The 17865-nt window shown below is 44.3% G+C and overlaps 9 non-coding genes and 1 pseudogene across 9 annotated transcripts; all 10 read right to left on the minus strand.

Annotated features, from left to right (window-relative positions):
• Window positions 1-482: 482 nt before the first annotated feature.
• Window positions 483-681, minus strand: LOC141234766 (U2 spliceosomal RNA). Its single transcript, XR_012300664.1, has one exon. It is a non-coding gene; the product is annotated as a U2 spliceosomal RNA (small nuclear RNA).
• A 6192-nt stretch (window positions 682-6873) lies between these two features.
• Window positions 6874-7055, minus strand: LOC141234752 (U2 spliceosomal RNA). Its single transcript, XR_012300654.1, has one exon. It is a non-coding gene; the product is annotated as a U2 spliceosomal RNA (small nuclear RNA).
• A 524-nt stretch (window positions 7056-7579) lies between these two features.
• Window positions 7580-7695, minus strand: LOC141234782 (U2 spliceosomal RNA; annotated as a pseudogene).
• A 1118-nt stretch (window positions 7696-8813) lies between these two features.
• LOC141234691 (U2 spliceosomal RNA) lies at window positions 8814-9004 on the minus strand. The gene has a single exon (XR_012300597.1). It is a non-coding gene; the product is annotated as a U2 spliceosomal RNA (small nuclear RNA).
• Window positions 9005-10119: 1115 nt separating this feature from the next.
• Window positions 10120-10310, minus strand: LOC141234692 (U2 spliceosomal RNA). Its single transcript, XR_012300598.1, has one exon. It is a non-coding gene; the product is annotated as a U2 spliceosomal RNA (small nuclear RNA).
• Window positions 10311-11425: 1115 nt separating this feature from the next.
• LOC141234743 (U2 spliceosomal RNA) lies at window positions 11426-11616 on the minus strand. Its single transcript, XR_012300646.1, has one exon. It is a non-coding gene; the product is annotated as a U2 spliceosomal RNA (small nuclear RNA).
• A 1115-nt stretch (window positions 11617-12731) lies between these two features.
• Window positions 12732-12922, minus strand: LOC141234693 (U2 spliceosomal RNA). Its single transcript, XR_012300599.1, has one exon. It is a non-coding gene; the product is annotated as a U2 spliceosomal RNA (small nuclear RNA).
• Window positions 12923-14037: 1115 nt separating this feature from the next.
• Window positions 14038-14228, minus strand: LOC141234742 (U2 spliceosomal RNA). The gene has a single exon (XR_012300645.1). It is a non-coding gene; the product is annotated as a U2 spliceosomal RNA (small nuclear RNA).
• A 1115-nt stretch (window positions 14229-15343) lies between these two features.
• Window positions 15344-15534, minus strand: LOC141234694 (U2 spliceosomal RNA). The gene has a single exon (XR_012300600.1). It is a non-coding gene; the product is annotated as a U2 spliceosomal RNA (small nuclear RNA).
• Window positions 15535-16649: 1115 nt separating this feature from the next.
• Window positions 16650-16840, minus strand: LOC141234695 (U2 spliceosomal RNA). Its single transcript, XR_012300601.1, has one exon. It is a non-coding gene; the product is annotated as a U2 spliceosomal RNA (small nuclear RNA).
• Between the last annotated feature and the right edge of the window lie 1025 nt (window positions 16841-17865).

Below are 17865 nucleotides of genomic sequence, written 5' to 3' on the forward strand. Positions count from 1 at the left end.
AAAGGCATTGTAGCAAACCAAAAAAGAAATTTTAAGCGCAGCAGAGTAACCAGCGCACATACCTGTTAGCTCAGGTGAGTTTAAAAGGCTGCTGTTGATAACAAGGGCATTTGCTAAATAGATGGTGTGTGTGCAACAATATACTGAAAGGTCAATTATATTGTGCAGCTTATCTCACCACCTGTAGTTATTTAGGTGAAAGCTCCAAAATGCTTGCCTAATATGTCTGTTTATCCAAAAGGAAGTAAAAAGGGAGAGCTAGAAAGATAGCATTGCATCACATTACATGGCAATGCAATGCACAGTTGCTGAAGTTGAACCAAAATGAGCTTGTAATCTGGCTTCTGCAACTTTGAACATGAAAAGTCCAATGAGGAGAAGAAAAGCAAAGCCAAAGAGTCCATCCCAAAATCCGACAAACAAGCAAAATGAACAAAAAACATTGAATTCAATTCTTTCTGATTTTAGAAACTGCATTAAAGAAGGGGTGCACCGGTCCTGGAGATACTGCAATACCAGGTCAATGCATGGAGTGGACAGAGCAAGCTCTTTTTCCATCTCCCTGTTCTAAAAATCCATTTAATATATGGTCCCCAGATAGGGGACGTATCAGATATTAAACTGATAAGAACAGATTTTTTTTTTTTTTTTTTTTCTTTTTTTTTTTTAACCAAATCAGATAGGCCGGAGCATAAGCTCCATCAAATCGACTTACAAAAGCCTTTCATTGACACTTAGCCTTTCATCACACTTGGTATATAATCAAAAATAAAACCAAACCTTATCATCAGGTACATTATACACTACTAATTAAACTTTACCAAAAACCTCCACTTTTTAAACTTCCAGATCCCTTCAGCATCTATAATACTTCCACGTTCCTGATCCCAGAGGTATATTACATACATACGTGACAGAATCAATCTCAAACATTCATTAACTGACATTTTCTTCCTTTTAAAAACTAACAAATTCCTCGCATCCCACAAACTTTCAATTACACACACCACCAACAACCATAAAATCCTATCCTTAATTCTACTACATGCACCCATCCCAAACATAGCAAGTTTCCAATTAACATACTTTACACCCACCAATTCCTTGCAAAGTCCCCCTATACCCTTCCATACATCATATGCAAAATCACAATCCCATACCATATGTCTAACATGCTCTCTCAAACCACATCCATCCCTCGGGCATACCTCAGATTTAACTAAATCCCTCTTCTTTTGCACATCTCTAACAGGCAAAATGTCATGCAATATCATCCAAGCGATATCTCTCTGTCTGTTAGTCACACCATCTATACTTAATTTTCTCCACATCTCGGTTACTTCCTCCCCTCTCAACCCATTGATATTACATACCACCTCACGCTCACGCACCATCCTAATGACTTTCTTCTTTTGCCTAAAATCACTCATGTTAACGGACAACAAATCATACTTCCTTACAAATTTCTCAACACAACCATACCATACAGGACACTTAAAAGCAACAGGCACTCTAGCATCCCTTTTGACCCACTTTAAGCCATAAAGCATCCATCCAGCCGAATACTTCATCATATAAGCACACTTATTACTTTTCCCTAGAACCACCACCACCATTTTCACGTAACTAATCCCTAAAAAGAAATCAATATTTGGAAAATCCAAACCACCATTTACACATAACTTATAGACATATTCCCGTTTCAATTTCTCCATGCGACTTCCCCAAAGAAAATTAAAGATGAATTTCTCAGTTTTCCTAATTTTCTTAAAAGCAGCAGGATATACATTCGCAACAAACAACAAAATAGGCAAAATAACCGCCTTAATAATCAGAACTTTCCCAGTCAGAGTTAATTCTCTCATTCGCCAAAAATTCAACTTGCGCACCACTCTCACCCCACAATCTTCCCAACTCTCATTTCCTTTCAAATCATCATTAAACTTAATCCCAAGCACCTTTATTGCACCATCCTCACACCTCACACCATCCATCCGTACATTCCTCTCACCAAAACATTTAAAGGAACTCTTAGTCCAATTGACCTTAAAAGCTGAGACACTACAAAACAAACTTAATATCAACCTTGCCCTACTCATCGCAGCCATATTCCCACTCACAATCACTACATCATCCATGTAACCTAGAATTCTCACATCCTTTCCATTACTCCCAGGAATCATCACACCTCTCATAACCTTATCCTTCCTAACCATACACATCAACACTTCAATCACACTAATAAACAAAAAAGGGGACATAGGGCACCCCTGACGCACTCCTGATTTAATTCTCACTTTCTCACTCAACCACCCATTCACCAAAAATTCACTTGAAACATTACAATACAAACTCCTAACACAGTTTACAAAATTCCTGGAATAACCCATCTTAGACAAAACCTTAAACATAAAGCTATGTGACACACGGTCAAAAGCTTTTTCAAAATCAACCGAAAACAACAAACATTTCTGCTTACGACTCATACAATCCCCAATCACATCACGCAACAACACCAAATTTTCAGTCATACTTCTCCCAGGCACTGCACACACTTGATCTTCATCCACCACACCGCCAATCACTTCCCGCATCCGGCTAGCCAACAATTTACTAAACACCTTATAGTCTGCATTCAAAAGGGTGATTGGCCTCCAATTCCCCAAATCCTTTTTATCACCTTTCTTATGAACCAAAACCACCACCCCATCTCTCATAGATTCACTCAACATATTCTCCGTGAACATATACTGGCACACCTCCAATAAGTCATTTCCCATCGTGTCCCATTCCTTAACATATAACTCCACGGGCAGTCCATCCTTCCCAGGTGTTTTATTCTTACTCGCAGACATCACCACTTTTTTAACTTCATCCAACACAATTACATCATCCAATATTTCACGTTCATCCTCACCCAAACAACCTTCTAAACACCCCAAAGCATCAGTCAACATCCTATCATCAACCCATTTTTCCCCATACAACTCCTTATAAAACAACACCACCTCCTGCATCACATCCTTCCCACTCACACACACCCCATCACCATTCACCACCTCATCCATATCTACTTTCTTCCCAAAAACTTTTTTGAAAAAAAACCTTGTGCATTTCTCATTTTTCTCCAAATGTTCAATCTTAGAACGGTAAATAATTTCTTTCCCTTTACCCTCAATATATTTCTTAATCTCTTCTTTCACTTGACACATCAAAACATCCACATCCACTCCAATCATCCTTAACATCCTCAGCCACTCCAGTCTAGAGCTTAAATCATTAAATTTTGCTCTATTCATTGCTGCTTTCCTCCTGCCCCTTTTTCTAAAGAAAAAACCAATCTCACTCTTCATCCAGTCCCACCACTCAAGCACATTCCTGAAATCACTTTTTTTATCCCTCCACCTAACATACATTCGCCTAAAATCACGCATGATCCTATTATCTTCCAGCAAACGCACATTAAGTTTCCACACGCCACCACCATATACAAAGGAAATCTTACCTTCTAGACGTGCCCTCAAACACACATGGTCAGAGAAGGGAACATCTTCCTGCTGGAAATTCCTACAAATAACATTTTGTGAAGAAAAGAAGATACGGTCTATTCTAGACTCTATGCCTCCCCTGTCGGCCTTATAGGTCGCAGGAGGTGGATTACCTAAAAAAACTTCCGCAGCATCCTGTAAGGAAAAATCCGCCACAAGACTCTTGAGTCTTTTACCTGTAACATCCATCTTATCCCCCTCCGTCACACAATTGAAATCTCCAACAAAAATTATTGGCATTTTGCCAGATAAAAAAAAACATAATTTCTCAAAAATTTCCAGCCTCTCCCCTTTATCTATTGGTGCATACATATTTACCACCCTAACCCTCCACCCCCTACAATTTAACTCACATATTACACACCTCCCCGCCTCCACCACCATGTAACTTTCTATCTTAACACTATAACCCTTCACCAAAACACCTACCCCACAATTTTTATTACATACAGAACCAGACCACACACTTTGACCTAAAGGCCATGCATTTTCACTTAAGGGATCGGAGATCCCACACTCCTGGACACAGTATACGTCCGCATCCAAGTTGCTCAAGTAGTCCAAAATTGCCACTCTTCTCGACTCAGATTTAATCAGCCTAACATTTAGCGACAAGATGCTGAGAGCAACTTGGGCACCCATCTATTAATTTGATGTGGCAGGTCACGACAACATGCCCACCTGTACATCATCCTAACCCTTCTGGGGGTAGGACGCTGGACGTGCAGATATCGTAGTTTGTGCCTTCCCCCAAAAAAGACACATCTTGGGGATCGGATGCAGTAGGGTACACCCGGGCTGGACTCACACTGCAGTCACTTAAAGGGGAAAAGGATGGCTCAGTTTTCTTCTTTTTCTTCACTGAAGCGCCTCCATCTTCATCTGAACTATAATCCCGCCGCTGGGGGTCAAAGTCCCCCTGACCTCCCTCCTCCTCAAGGTCAGAAACGACATCGCTCCAGGCCACATGCGGTGTTCTGGTCAGATCAGACTCCTCTTCCCCCTGCAATGTAACCATCATGTCTGGAATTTCAGCCTCCAGATCCTCCACCGGGGCCACTTCCATGCCTATACGATCATCAGTTATCGTCTCAGACTCACTGACATCTGAAGCCACAGACGCGGCCCTCTGCACCGGTGGCTCAGGTGCCAGCTCCATATTTCCTCTTACATTCACACGAACCAGTTCTGGAAAAGCAACCCGAGCCTCCTCCTCATCCAGGAAAGCCAGAGTAGATATCGGAGCAGTCGGAGTTGGAGCAGTCGGAGTTGTAGCTGTGGGTGCAGGAGATTCATTTCTTCTCCTTCCCCTTCCCGCTGCCCCCGCATATGAACCAGGATGGAATATACAGTCTCTGAAGGCATGCCCCTTCTCTCCGCAGAGGTTACAGACTATTTCATTTTTGCAATTATTGGAAGAATGACCCACCTCATTGCACTTCCTGCAAATAATCTGTCTGATGTCGCATGCTTCCTGAGTATGGCCATACCTCCTACAATGACGACAAAACCTGGGCGCATTGGGGAAGAACAGGTAACCCCGCTCACTCCCAATGGAAAAATTTGATGGAGGATAATGTATACCCCCTGGTTCATCAGGACTTTCCCGGAACTTGACCATGAAACGATATTTACCGGTCCATAGTTCCTCCTCATTCATGACTTTTACTGCCACCTTGGTAATATAGCAGTGCCTATTTAGAAAGGCATAAATCAAAGCCAAGTCCACATGTGGGTTGTACATGAAAACAGTCAGAGGTACCTCTTTGGAGCAATACAAGATGACAAAAGTCAGCCCATCCAAATATTGATTGTCCAGATTCTTTTTCAAACAATCATAGAAATTGTTGCAAACAGCCATAGAAGTAAATACAAGATTATACTTGCTTTTGAATTGCTGGAGGCACAAGATTTCTTCCTTCTTCACTTCAAGGAGTCCAAACAAAATCTCCTTCACCACGAAGCTGAGGGTAAAGATTCCTTCTTTGCCTTCTTCCACATCAATCTGGATTCCAAACTTCACTCGAGCCTCACCGGGCCCAGCGTATCGAATGCGTCCCATTATCGCTAGTCGTGTCTACTGGCCAACTCCTTATAGCAGCAAGTGGCTTAAGCCATAAAATGGCGATGCCACAGGGCCAAGAGTTAACGCACAGACAGCCAAATGACTAGACCCATTACAGATCTGAGCCAAAAGGCCGAGAAGCGATAACCAGAATTGGTTTCAAACTACGGAGCCACCCAAGGATCCTGAAAAGTCCATTTGTGGAGATGAGCTCCTGGACTCCCGTTAAGAAGACATGTTGTCAACCTCTAGATCCCTTACATGCCTGCACTTTTCGGCTTGCTGCTGCTGCAATCCACGCATTTTAGATCTGCATAACTCCACCTCTTTAAACACAGCACCTTCACCCCCTGCTGTTCCCACCCGCCTCAACACCGTTGGAAGGGAGGAGAACCAATTAAGGCGGGGGGTGGGGTGGAACGAGCAGCTGTCTACCCTTAGCAGGAGGGCTCCTGATTACATACCTCTCCTGCTGCTGCTGCTGCTGGCTGTCCAGCAGCAGACTGAAGGTGGCTGCTGCTGTGCACAGGTATATAAAGGCTCAGAGCCTATTATGACACGCGCAGCCAGCGTTCCATTGCCACATTCCATCTACTGCAGGCAGGATACCTGGCTGGCTGAATGTCGCTGAGAAGCTCACAGAGACCGCCATAAGCAACAGTTTAACAGAATGCCACAGACTAATCAACCAAACTTTTTGGGTTGGGTTCTCTTTTATAGTCTGCAGGCATTAAATGAAAGAAGTCAGTGTTCCAGCAGAGGGAGACAACGTTTCAGAAAAGGCATTGTAGCAAACCAAAAAAGAAATTTTAAGCGCAGCAGAGTAACCAGCGCACATACCTGTTAGCTCAGGTGAGTTTAAAAGGCTGCTGTTGATAACAAGGGCATTTGCTAAATAGATGGTGTGTGTGCAACAATATACTGAAAGGTCAATTATATTGTGCAGCTTATCTCACCACCTGTAGTTATTTAGGTGAAAGCTCCAAAATGCTTGCCTAATATGTCTGTTTATCCAAAAGGAAGTAAAAAGGGAGAGCTAGAAAGATAGCATTGCATCACATTACATGGCAATGCAATGCACAGTTGCTGAAGTTGAACCAAAATGAGCTTGTAATCTGGCTTCTGCAACTTTGAACATGAAAAATCCAATGAGGAGAAGAAAAGCAAAGCCAAAGAGTCCATCCCAAAATCCGACAAACAAGCAAAATGAACAAAAAACATTGAATTCAATTCTTTCTGATTTTAGAAACTGCATTAAAGAAGGGGTGCACCGGTCCTGGAGATACTGCAATACCAGGTCAATGCGTGGAGTGGACAGAGCAAGCTCTTTTTCCATCTCCCTGTTCTAAAATTCCATTTAATATATGGTCCCCAGATAGGGGACGTATCAGATATTAAACTGATAAGAACAGATTTTTTGATTGAAGCTGCATCCAAGGCACTGAAAAATGTGACCGAAGTCACACCAAAACAGCGCACGAGGCGAGGATTCATGTGGACCCTTCCCGGAGGAGAGGGTCCCCAATAAACCATCCCCATCCCTCCGAGCCAGAAGGCCACAGCGAGGGTCAGGGATCTCCGATGCTCTCCCTAGCCGAAGCCGGAGAAGAGCCGTTTTCGTGCTCCCAGCTTCCATCTAGGCTGCCACCCTAGTGGAGCTGGAGCCTGTGTTGGTTTCTCAGCCCAAAGCTGACCGGACCTCCGACCGGGTTTATAAAAATTCCCCTTCCTAGCCCGGAGGCCAGGAATAGGGGGGGTTGCTCAGAAAGTATGATTGGCAAAGGTGCGGCGTGCTACGAAGCCAAGTCTTTCTGGGGTTCCCAGTCCCAGTAAGCTTGGACTCCCACCAGGGCGCCTACTCCTGGGGCACATTGCTCCAAAGCCCTCACACTTACCCAGACTAGTGACTTCGATCCTGGAGGGCCATGTTTTCCATCAGATAACTCTATGAGCCACCTGGCGTACTAACAAGTGCACCAAACCAGTGTGTAATATGCATCAATTTACTAGGGCAGCCCAAGGACAAAACTGCCTTTTTAAATGATACTACACTTGATCTTAGCCAAAAGGCCGAGAAGCGATAACCAGAATTGGTTTCAAACTACGGAGCCACCCAAGGATCCTGAAAAGTCCATTTGTGGAGATGAGCTCCTGGACTCCCGTTAAGAAGACATGTTGTCAACCTCTAGATCCCTTACATGCCTGCACTTTTCGGCTTGCTGCTGCTGCAATCCACGCGTTTTAGATCTGCATAACTCCACCTCTTTAAACACAGCACCTTCACCCCCTGCTGTTCCCACCCGCCTCAACACCGTTGGAAGGGAGGAGAACCAATTAAGGCGGGGGGTGGGGTGGAACGAGCAGCTGTCTACCCTTAGCAGGAGGGCTCCTGATTACATACCTCTCCTGCTGCTGCTGCTGCTGCTGGCTGTCCAGCAGCAGACTGAAGGTGGCTGCTGCTGTGCACAGGTATATAAAGGCTCAGAGCCTATTATGACACGCGCAGCCAGCGTTCCATTGCCACATTCCATCTACTGCAGGCAGGATACCTGGCTGGCTGAATGTCGCTGAGAAGCTCACAGAGACCGCCATAAGCAACAGTTTAACAGAATGCCACAGACTAATCAACCAAACTTTTTGGGTTGGGTTCTCTTTTATAGTCTGCAGGCATTAAATGAAAGAAGTCAGTGTTCCAGCAGAAGGAGACAACGTTTCAGAAAAGGCATTGTAGCAAACCAAAAAAGAAATTTTAAGCGCAGCAGAGTAACCAGCGCACATACCTGTTAGCTCAGGTGAGTTTAAAAGGCTGCTGTTGATAACAAGGGCATTTGCTAAATAGATGGTGTGTGTGCAACAATATACTGAAAGGTCAATTATATTGTGCAGCTTATCTCACCACCTGTAGTTATTTAGGTGAAAGCTCCAAAATGCTTGCCTAATATGTCTGTTTATCCAAAAGGAAGTAAAAAGGGAGAGCTAGAAAGATAGCATTGCATCACATTACATGGCAATGCAATGCACAGTTGCTGAAGTTGAACCAAAATGAGCTTGTAATCTGGCTTCTGCAACTTTGAACATGAAAAATCCAATGAGGAGAAGAAAAGCAAAGCCAAAGAGTCCATCCCAAAATCTGACAAACAAGCAAAATGAACAAAAAACATTGAATTCAATTCTTTCTGATTTTAGAAACTGCATTAAAGAAGGGGTGCACCGGTCCTGGAGATACTGCAATACCAGGTCAATGCGTGGAGTGGACAGAGCAAGCTCTTTTTCCATCTCCCTGTTCTAAAAATCCATTTAATATATGGTCCCCAGATAGGGGACGTATCAGATATTAAACTGATAAGAACAGATACTACACTTGATCTTAGCCAAAAGGCCGAGAAGCGATAACCAGAATTGGTTTCAAACTACGGAGCCACCCAAGGATCCTGAAAAGTCCATTTGTGGAGATGAGCTCCTGGACTCCCGTTAAGAAGACATGTTGTCAACCTCTAGATCCCTTACATGCCTGCACTTTTCGGCTTGCTGCTGCTGCAATCCACGCGTTTTAGATCTGCATAACTCCACCTCTTTAAACACAGCACCTTCACCCCCTGCTGTTCCCACCCGCCTCAACACCGTTGGAAGGGAGGAGAACCAATTAAGGCGGGGGGTGGGGTGGAACGAGCAGCTGTCTACCCTTAGCAGGAGGGCTCCTGATTACATACCTCTCCTGCTGCTGCTGCTGCTGGCTGTCCAGCAGCAGACTGAAGGTGGCTGCTGCTGTGCACAGGTATATAAAGGCTCAGAGCCTATTATGACACGCGCAGCCAGCGTTCCATTGCCACATTCCATCTACTGCAGGCAGGATACCTGGCTGGCTGAATGTCGCTGAGAAGCTCACAGAGACCGCCATAAGCAACAGCTTAACAGAATGCCACAGACTAATCAACCAAACTTTTTGGGTTGGGTTCTCTTTTATAGTCTGCAGGCATTAAATGAAAGAAGTCAGTGTTCCAGCAGAGGGAGACAACGTTTCAGAAAAGGCATTGTAGCAAACCAAAAAAGAAATTTTAAGCGCAGCAGAGTAACCAGCGCACATACCTGTTAGCTCAGGTGAGTTTAAAAGGCTGCTGTTGATAACAAGGGCATTTGCTAAATAGATGGTGTGTGTGCAACAATATACTGAAAGGTCAATTATATTGTGCAGCTTATCTCACCACCTGTAGTTATTTAGGTGAAAGCTCCAAAATGCTTGCCTAATATGTCTGTTTATCCAAAAGGAAGTAAAAAGGGAGAGCTAGAAAGATAGCATTGCATCACATTACATGGCAATGCAATGCACAGTTGCTGAAGTTGAACCAAAATGAGCTTGTAATCTGGCTTCTGCAACTTTGAACATGAAAAATCCAATGAGGAGAAGAAAAGCAAAGCCAAAGAGTCCATCCCAAAATCCGACAAACAAGCAAAATGAACAAAAAACATTGAATTCAATTCTTTCTGATTTTAGAAACTGCATTAAAGAAGGGGTGCACCGGTCCTGGAGATACTGCAATACCAGGTCAATGCGTGGAGTGGACAGAGCAAGCTCTTTTTCCATCTCCCTGTTCTAAAAATCCATTTAATATATGGTCCCCAGATAGGGGACGTATCAGATATTAAACTGATAAGAACAGATACTACACTTGATCTTAGCCAAAAGGCCGAGAAGCGATAACCAGAATTGGTTTCAAACTACGGAGCCACCCAAGGATCCTGAAAAGTCCATTTGTGGAGATGAGCTCCTGGACTCCCGTTAAGAAGACATGTTGTCAACCTCTAGATCCCTTACATGCCTGCACTTTTCGGCTTGCTGCTGCTGCAATCCACGCGTTTTAGATCTGCATAACTCCACCTCTTTAAACACAGCACCTTCACCCCCTGCTGTTCCCACCCGCCTCAACACCGTTGGAAGGGAGGAGAACCAATTAAGGCGGGGGGTGGGGTGGAACGAGCAGCTGTCTACCCTTAGCAGGAGGGCTCCTGATTACATACCTCTCCTGCTGCTGCTGCTGCTGGCTGTCCAGCAGCAGACTGAAGGTGGCTGCTGCTGTGCACAGGTATATAAAGGCTCAGAGCCTATTATGACACGCGCAGCCAGCGTTCCATTGCCACATTCCATCTACTGCAGGCAGGATACCTGGCTGGCTGAATGTCGCTGAGAAGCTCACAGAGACCGCCATAAGCAACAGTTTAACAGAATGCCACAGACTAATCAACCAAACTTTTTGGGTTGGGTTCTCTTTTATAGTCTGCAGGCATTAAATGAAAGAAGTCAGTGTTCCAGCAGAGGGAGACAACGTTTCAGAAAAGGCATTGTAGCAAACCAAAAAAGAAATTTTAAGCGCAGCAGAGTAACCAGCGCACATACCTGTTAGCTCAGGTGAGTTTAAAAGGCTGCTGTTGATAACAAGGGCATTTGCTAAATAGATGGTGTGTGTGCAACAATATACTGAAAGGTCAATTATATTGTGCAGCTTATCTCACCACCTGTAGTTATTTAGGTGAAAGCTCCAAAATGCTTGCCTAATATGTCTGTTTATCCAAAAGGAAGTAAAAAGGGAGAGCTAGAAAGATAGCATTGCATCACATTACATGGCAATGCAATGCACAGTTGCTGAAGTTGAACCAAAATGAGCTTGTAATCTGGCTTCTGCAACTTTGAACATGAAAAATCCAATGAGGAGAAGAAAAGCAAAGCCAAAGAGTCCATCCCAAAATCCGACAAACAAGCAAAATGAACAAAAAACATTGAATTCAATTCTTTCTGATTTTAGAAACTGCATTAAAGAAGGGGTGCACCGGTCCTGGAGATACTGCAATACCAGGTCAATGCGTGGAGTGGACAGAGCAAGCTCTTTTTCCATCTCCCTGTTCTAAAAATCCATTTAATATATGGTCCCCAGATAGGGGACGTATCAGATATTAAACTGATAAGAACAGATACTACACTTGATATTAGCCAAAAGGCCGAGAAGCGATAACCAGAATTGGTTTCAAACTACGGAGCCACCCAAGGATCCTGAAAAGTCCATTTGTGGAGATGAGCTCCTGGACTCCCGTTAAGAAGACATGTTGTCAACCTCTAGATCCCTTACATGCCTGCACTTTTCGGCTTGCTGCTGCTGCAATCCACGCGTTTTAGATCTGCATAACTCCACCTCTTTAAACACAGCACCTTCACCCCCTGCTGTTCCCACCCGCCTCAACACCGTTGGAAGGGAGGAGAACCAATTAAGGCGGGGGGTGGGGTGGAACGAGCAGCTGTCTACCCTTAGCAGGAGGGCTCCTGATTACATACCTCTCCTGCTGCTGCTGCTGCTGGCTGTCCAGCAGCAGACTGAAGGTGGCTGCTGCTGTGCACAGGTATATAAAGGCTCAGAGCCTATTATGACACGCGCAGCCAGCGTTCCATTGCCACATTCCATCTACTGCAGGCAGGATACCTGGCTGGCTGAATGTCGCTGAGAAGCTCACAGAGACCGCCATAAGCAACAGTTTAACAGAATGCCACAGACTAATCAACCAAACTTTTTGGGTTGGGTTCTCTTTTATAGTCTGCAGGCATTAAATGAAAGAAGTCAGTGTTCCAGCAGAGGGAGACAACGTTTCAGAAAAGGCATTGTAGCAAACCAAAAAAGAAATTTTAAGCGCAGCAGAGTAACCAGCGCACATACCTGTTAGCTCAGGTGAGTTTAAAAGGCTGCTGTTGATAACAAGGGCATTTGCTAAATAGATGGTGTGTGTGCAACAATATACTGAAAGGTCAATTATATTGTGCAGCTTATCTCACCACCTGTAGTTATTTAGGTGAAAGCTCCAAAATGCTTGCCTAATATGTCTGTTTATCCAAAAGGAAGTAAAAAGGGAGAGCTAGAAAGATAGCATTGCATCACATTACATGGCAATGCAATGCACAGTTGCTGAAGTTGAACCAAAATGAGCTTGTAATCTGGCTTCTGCAACTTTGAACATGAAAAATCCAATGAGGAGAAGAAAAGCAAAGCCAAAGAGTCCATCCCAAAATCCGACAAACAAGCAAAATGAACAAAAAACATTGAATTCAATTCTTTCTGATTTTAGAAACTGCATTAAAGAAGGGGTGCACCGGTCCTGGAGATACTGCAATACCAGGTCAATGCGTGGAGTGGACAGAGCAAGCTCTTTTTCCATCTCCCTGTTCTAAAAATCCATTTAATATATGGTCCCCAGATAGGGGACGTATCAGATATTAAACTGATAAGAACAGATACTACACTTGATCTTAGCCAAAAGGCCGAGAAGCGATAACCAGAATTGGTTTCAAACTACGGAGCCACCCAAGGATCCTGAAAAGTCCATTTGTGGAGATGAGCTCCTGGACTCCCGTTAAGAAGACATGTTGTCAACCTCTAGATCCCTTACATGCCTGCACTTTTCGGTTTGCTGCTGCTGCAATCCACGCGTTTTAGATCTGCATAACTCCACCTCTTTAAACACAGCACCTTCACCCCCTGCTGTTCCCACCCGCCTCAACACCGTTGGAAGGGAGGAGAACCAATTAAGGCGGGGGGTGGGGTGGAACGAGCAACTGTCTACCCTTAGCAGGAGGGCTCCTGATTACATACCTCTCCTGCTGCTGCTGCTGCTGGCTGTCCAGCAGCAGACTGAAGGTGGCTGCTGCTGTGCACAGGTATATAAAGGCTCAGAGCCTATTATGACACGCGCAGCCAGCGTTCCATTGCCACATTCCATCTACTGCAGGCAGGATACCTGGCTGGCTGAATGTCGCTGAGAAGCTCACAGAGACCACCATAAGCAACAGTTTAACAGAATGCCACAGACTAATCAACCAAACTTTTTGGGTTGGGTTCTCTTTTATAGTCTGCAGGCATTAAATGAAAGAAGTCAGTGTTCCAGCAGAGGGAGACAACGTTTCAGAAAAGGCATTGTAGCAAACCAAAAAAGAAATTTTAAGCGCAGCAGAGTAACCAGCGCACATACCTGTTAGCTCAGGTGAGTTTAAAAGGCTGCTGTTGATAACAAGGGCATTTGCTAAATAGATGGTGTGTGTGCAACAATATACTGAAAGGTCAATTATATTGTGCAGCTTATCTCACCACCTGTAGTTATTTAGGTGAAAGCTCCAAAATGCTTGCCTAATATGTCTGTTTATCCAAAAGGAAGTAAAAAGGGAGAGCTAGAAAGATAGCATTGCATCACATTACATGGCAATGCAATGCACAGTTGCTGAAGTTGAACCAAAATGAGCCTGTAATCTGGCTTCTGCAACTTTGAACATGAAAAATCCAATGAGGAGAAGAAAAGCAAAGCCAAAGAGTCCATCCCAAAATCCGACAAACAAGCAAAATGAACAAAAAACATTGAATTCAATTCTTTCTGATTTTAGAAACTGCATTAAAGAAGGGGTGCACCGGTCCTGGAGATACTGCAATACCAGGTCAATGCGTGGAGTGGACAGAGCAAGATCTTTTTCCATCTCCCTGTTCTAAAAATCCATTTAATATATGGTCCCCAGATAGGGGACGTATCAGATATTAAACTGATAAGAACAGATACTACACTTGATCTTAGCCAAAAGGCCGAGAAGCGATAACCAGAATTGGTTTCAAACTACGGAGCCACCCAAGGATCCTGAAAAGTCCATTTGTGGAGATGAGCTCCTGGACTCCCGTTAAGAAGACATGTTGTCAACCTCTAGATCCCTTACATGCCTGCACTTTTCGGCTTGCTGCTGCTGCAATCCACGCGTTTTAGATCTGCATAACTCCACCTCTTTAAACACAGCACCTTCACCCCCTGCTGTTCCCACCCGCCTCAACACCGTTGGAAGGGAGGAGAACCAATTAAGGCGGGGGGTGGGGTGGAACGAGCAACTGTCTACCCTTAGCAGGAGGGCTCCTGATTACATACCTCTCCTGCTGCTGCTGCTGCTGGCTGTCCAGCAGCAGACTGAAGGTGGCTGCTGCTGTGCACAGGTATATAAAGGCTCAGAGCCTATTATGACACGCGCAGCCAGCGTTCCATTGCCACATTCCATCTACTGCAGGCAGGATACCTGGCTGGCTGAATGTCGCTGAGAAGCTCACAGAGACCGCCATAAGCAACAGTTTAACAGAATGCCACAGACTAATCAACCAAACTTTTTGGGTTGGGTTCTCTTTTATAGTCTGCAGGCATTAAATGAAAGAAGTCAGTGTTCCAGCAGAGGGAGACAACGTTTCAGAAAAGGCATTGTAGCAAACCAAAAAAGAAATTTTAAGCGCAGCAGAGTAACCAGCGCACATACCTGTTAGCTCAGGTGAGTTTAAAAGGCTGCTGTTGATAACAAGGGCATTTGCTAAATAGATGGTGTGTGTGCAACAATATACTGAAAGGTCAATTATATTGTGCACCTTATCTCACCACCTGTAGTTATTTAGGTGAAAGCTCCAAAATGCTTGCCTAATATGTCTGTTTATCCAAAAGGAAGTAAAAAGGGAGAGCTAGAAAGATAGCATTGCATCACATTACATGGCAATGCAATGCACAGTTGCTGAAGTTGAACCAAAATGAGCTTGTAATCTGGCTTCTGCAACTTTGAACATGAAAAATCCAATGAGGAGAAGAAAAGCAAAGCCAAAGAGTCCATCCCAAAATCCGACAAACAAGCAAAATGAACAAAAAACATTGAATTCAATTCTTTCTGATTTTAGAAACTGCATTAAAGAAGGGGTGCACCGGTCCTGGAGATACTGCAATACCAGGTCAATGCGTGGAGTGGACAGAGCAAGCTCTTTTTCCATCTCCCTGTTCTAAAAATCCATTTAATATATGGTCCCCAGATAGGGGACGTATCAGATATTAAACTGATAAGAACAGATACTACACTTGATCTTAGCCAAAAGGCCGAGAAGCGATAACCAGAATTGGTTTCAAACTACGGAGCCACCCAAGGATCCTGAAAAGTCCATTTGTGGAGATGAGCTCCTGGACTCCCGTTAAGAAGACATGTTGTCAACCTCTAGATCCCTTACATGCCTGCACTTTTCGGCTTGCTGCTGCTGCAATCCACGCGTTTTAGATCTGCATAACTCCACCTCTTTAAACACAGCACCTTCACCCCCTGCTGTTCCCACCCGCCTCAACACCGTTGGAAGGGAGGAGAACCAATTAAGGCGGGGGGTGGGGTGGAACGAGCAGCTGTCTACCCTTAGCAGGAGGGCTCCTGATTACATACCTCTCCTGCTGCTGCTGCTGCTGGCTGTCCAGCAGCAGACTGAAGGTGGCTGCTGCTGTGCACAGGTATATAAAGGCTCAGAGCCTATTATGACACGCGCAGCCAGCGTTCCATTGCCACATTCCATCTACTGCAGGCAGGATACCTGGCTGGCTGAATGTCGCTGAGAAGCTCACAGAGACCGCCATAAGCAACAGTTTAACAGAATGCCACAGACTAATCAACCAAACTTTTTGGGTTGGGTTCTCTTTTATAGTCTGCAGGCATTAAATGAAAGAAGTCAGTGTTCCAGCAGAGGGAGACAACGTTTCAGAAAAGGCATTGTAGCAAACCAAAAAAGAAATTTTAAGCGCAGCAGAGTAACCAGCGCACATACCTGTTAGCTCAGGTGAGTTTAAAAGGCTGCTGTTGATAACTAGGGCATTTGCTAAATAGATGGTGTGTGTGCAACAATATACTGAAAGGTCAATTATATTGTGCAGCTTATCTCACCACCTGTAGTTATTTAGGTGAAAGCTCCACAATGCTTGCCTAATATGTCTGTTTATCCAAAAGGAAGTAAAAAGGGAGAGCTAGAAAGATAGCATTGCATCACATTACATGGCAATGCAATGCACAGTTGCTGAAGTTGAACCAAAATGAGCTTGTAATCTGGCTTCTGCAACTTTGAACATGAAAAATCCAATGAGGAGAAGAAAAGCAAAGCCAAAGAGTCCATCCCAAAATCCGACAAACAAGCAAAATGAACAAAAAACATTGAATTCAATTCTTTCTGATTTTAGAAACTGCATTAAAGAAGGGGTGCACCGGTCCTGGAGATACTGCAATACCAGGTCAATGCGTGGAGTGGACAGAGCAAGCTCTTTTTCCATCTCCCTGTTCTAAAAATCCATTTAATATATGGTCCCCAGATAGGGGACGTATCAGATATTAAACTGATAAGAACAGATACTACACTTGATCTTAGCCAAAAGGCCGAGAAGCGATAACCAGAATTGGTTTCAAACTACGGAGCCACCCAAGGATCCTGAAAAGTCCATTTGTGGAGATGAGCTCCTGGACTCCCGTTAAGAAGACATGTTGTCAACCTCTAGATCCCTTACATGCCTGCACTTTTCGGCTTGCTGCTGCTGCAATCCACGCGTTTTAGATCTGCATAACTCCACCTCTTTAAACACAGCACCTTCACCCCCTGCTGTTCCCACCCGCCTCAACACTATTGGAAGGGAGGAGAACCAATTAAGGCGGGGGGTGGGGTGGAACGAGCAGCTGTCTACCCTTAGCAGGAGGGCTCCTGATTACATACCTCTCCTGCTGCTGCTGCTGCTGGCTGTCCAGCAGCAGACTGAAGGTGGCTGCTGCTGTGCACAGGTATATAAAGGCTCAGAGCCTATTATGACACGCGCAGCCAGCGTTCCATTGCCACATTCCATCTACTGCAGGCAGGATACCTGGCTGGCTGAATGTCGCTGAGAAGCTCACAGAGACCGCCATAAGCAACAGTTTAACAGAATGCCACAGACTAATCAACCAAACTTTTTGGGTTGGGTTCTCTTTTATAGTCTGCAGGCATTAAATGAAAGAAGTCAGTGTTCCAGCAGAGGGAGACAACGTTTCAGAAAAGGCATTGTAGCAAACCAAAAAAGAAATTTTAAGCGCAGCAGAGTAACCAGCGCACATACCTGTTAGCTCAGGTGAGTTTAAAAGGCTGCTGTTGATAACAAGGGCATTTGCTAAATAGATGGTGTGTGTGCAACAATATACTGAAAGGTCAATTATATTGTGCAGCTTATCTCACCACCTGTAGTTATTTAGGTGAAAGCTCCAAAATGCTTGCCTAATATGTCTGTTTATCCAAAAGGAAGTAAAAAGGGAGAGCTAGAAAGATAGCATTGCATCACATTACATGGCAATGCAATGCACAGTTGCTGAAGTTGAACCAAAATGAGCTTGTAATCTGGCTTCTGCAACTTTGAACATGAAAAATCCAATGAGGAGAAGAAAAGCAAAGC

Source organism: Phyllobates terribilis, unplaced genomic scaffold, assembly GCF_046119375.1.
Source record: "Phyllobates terribilis strain yellow unplaced genomic scaffold, ASM4611937v1 Scaffold_639__1_contigs__length_902095, whole genome shotgun sequence".
In the NCBI taxonomy this organism is placed as follows: domain Eukaryota; kingdom Metazoa; phylum Chordata; class Amphibia; order Anura; family Dendrobatidae; genus Phyllobates; species Phyllobates terribilis.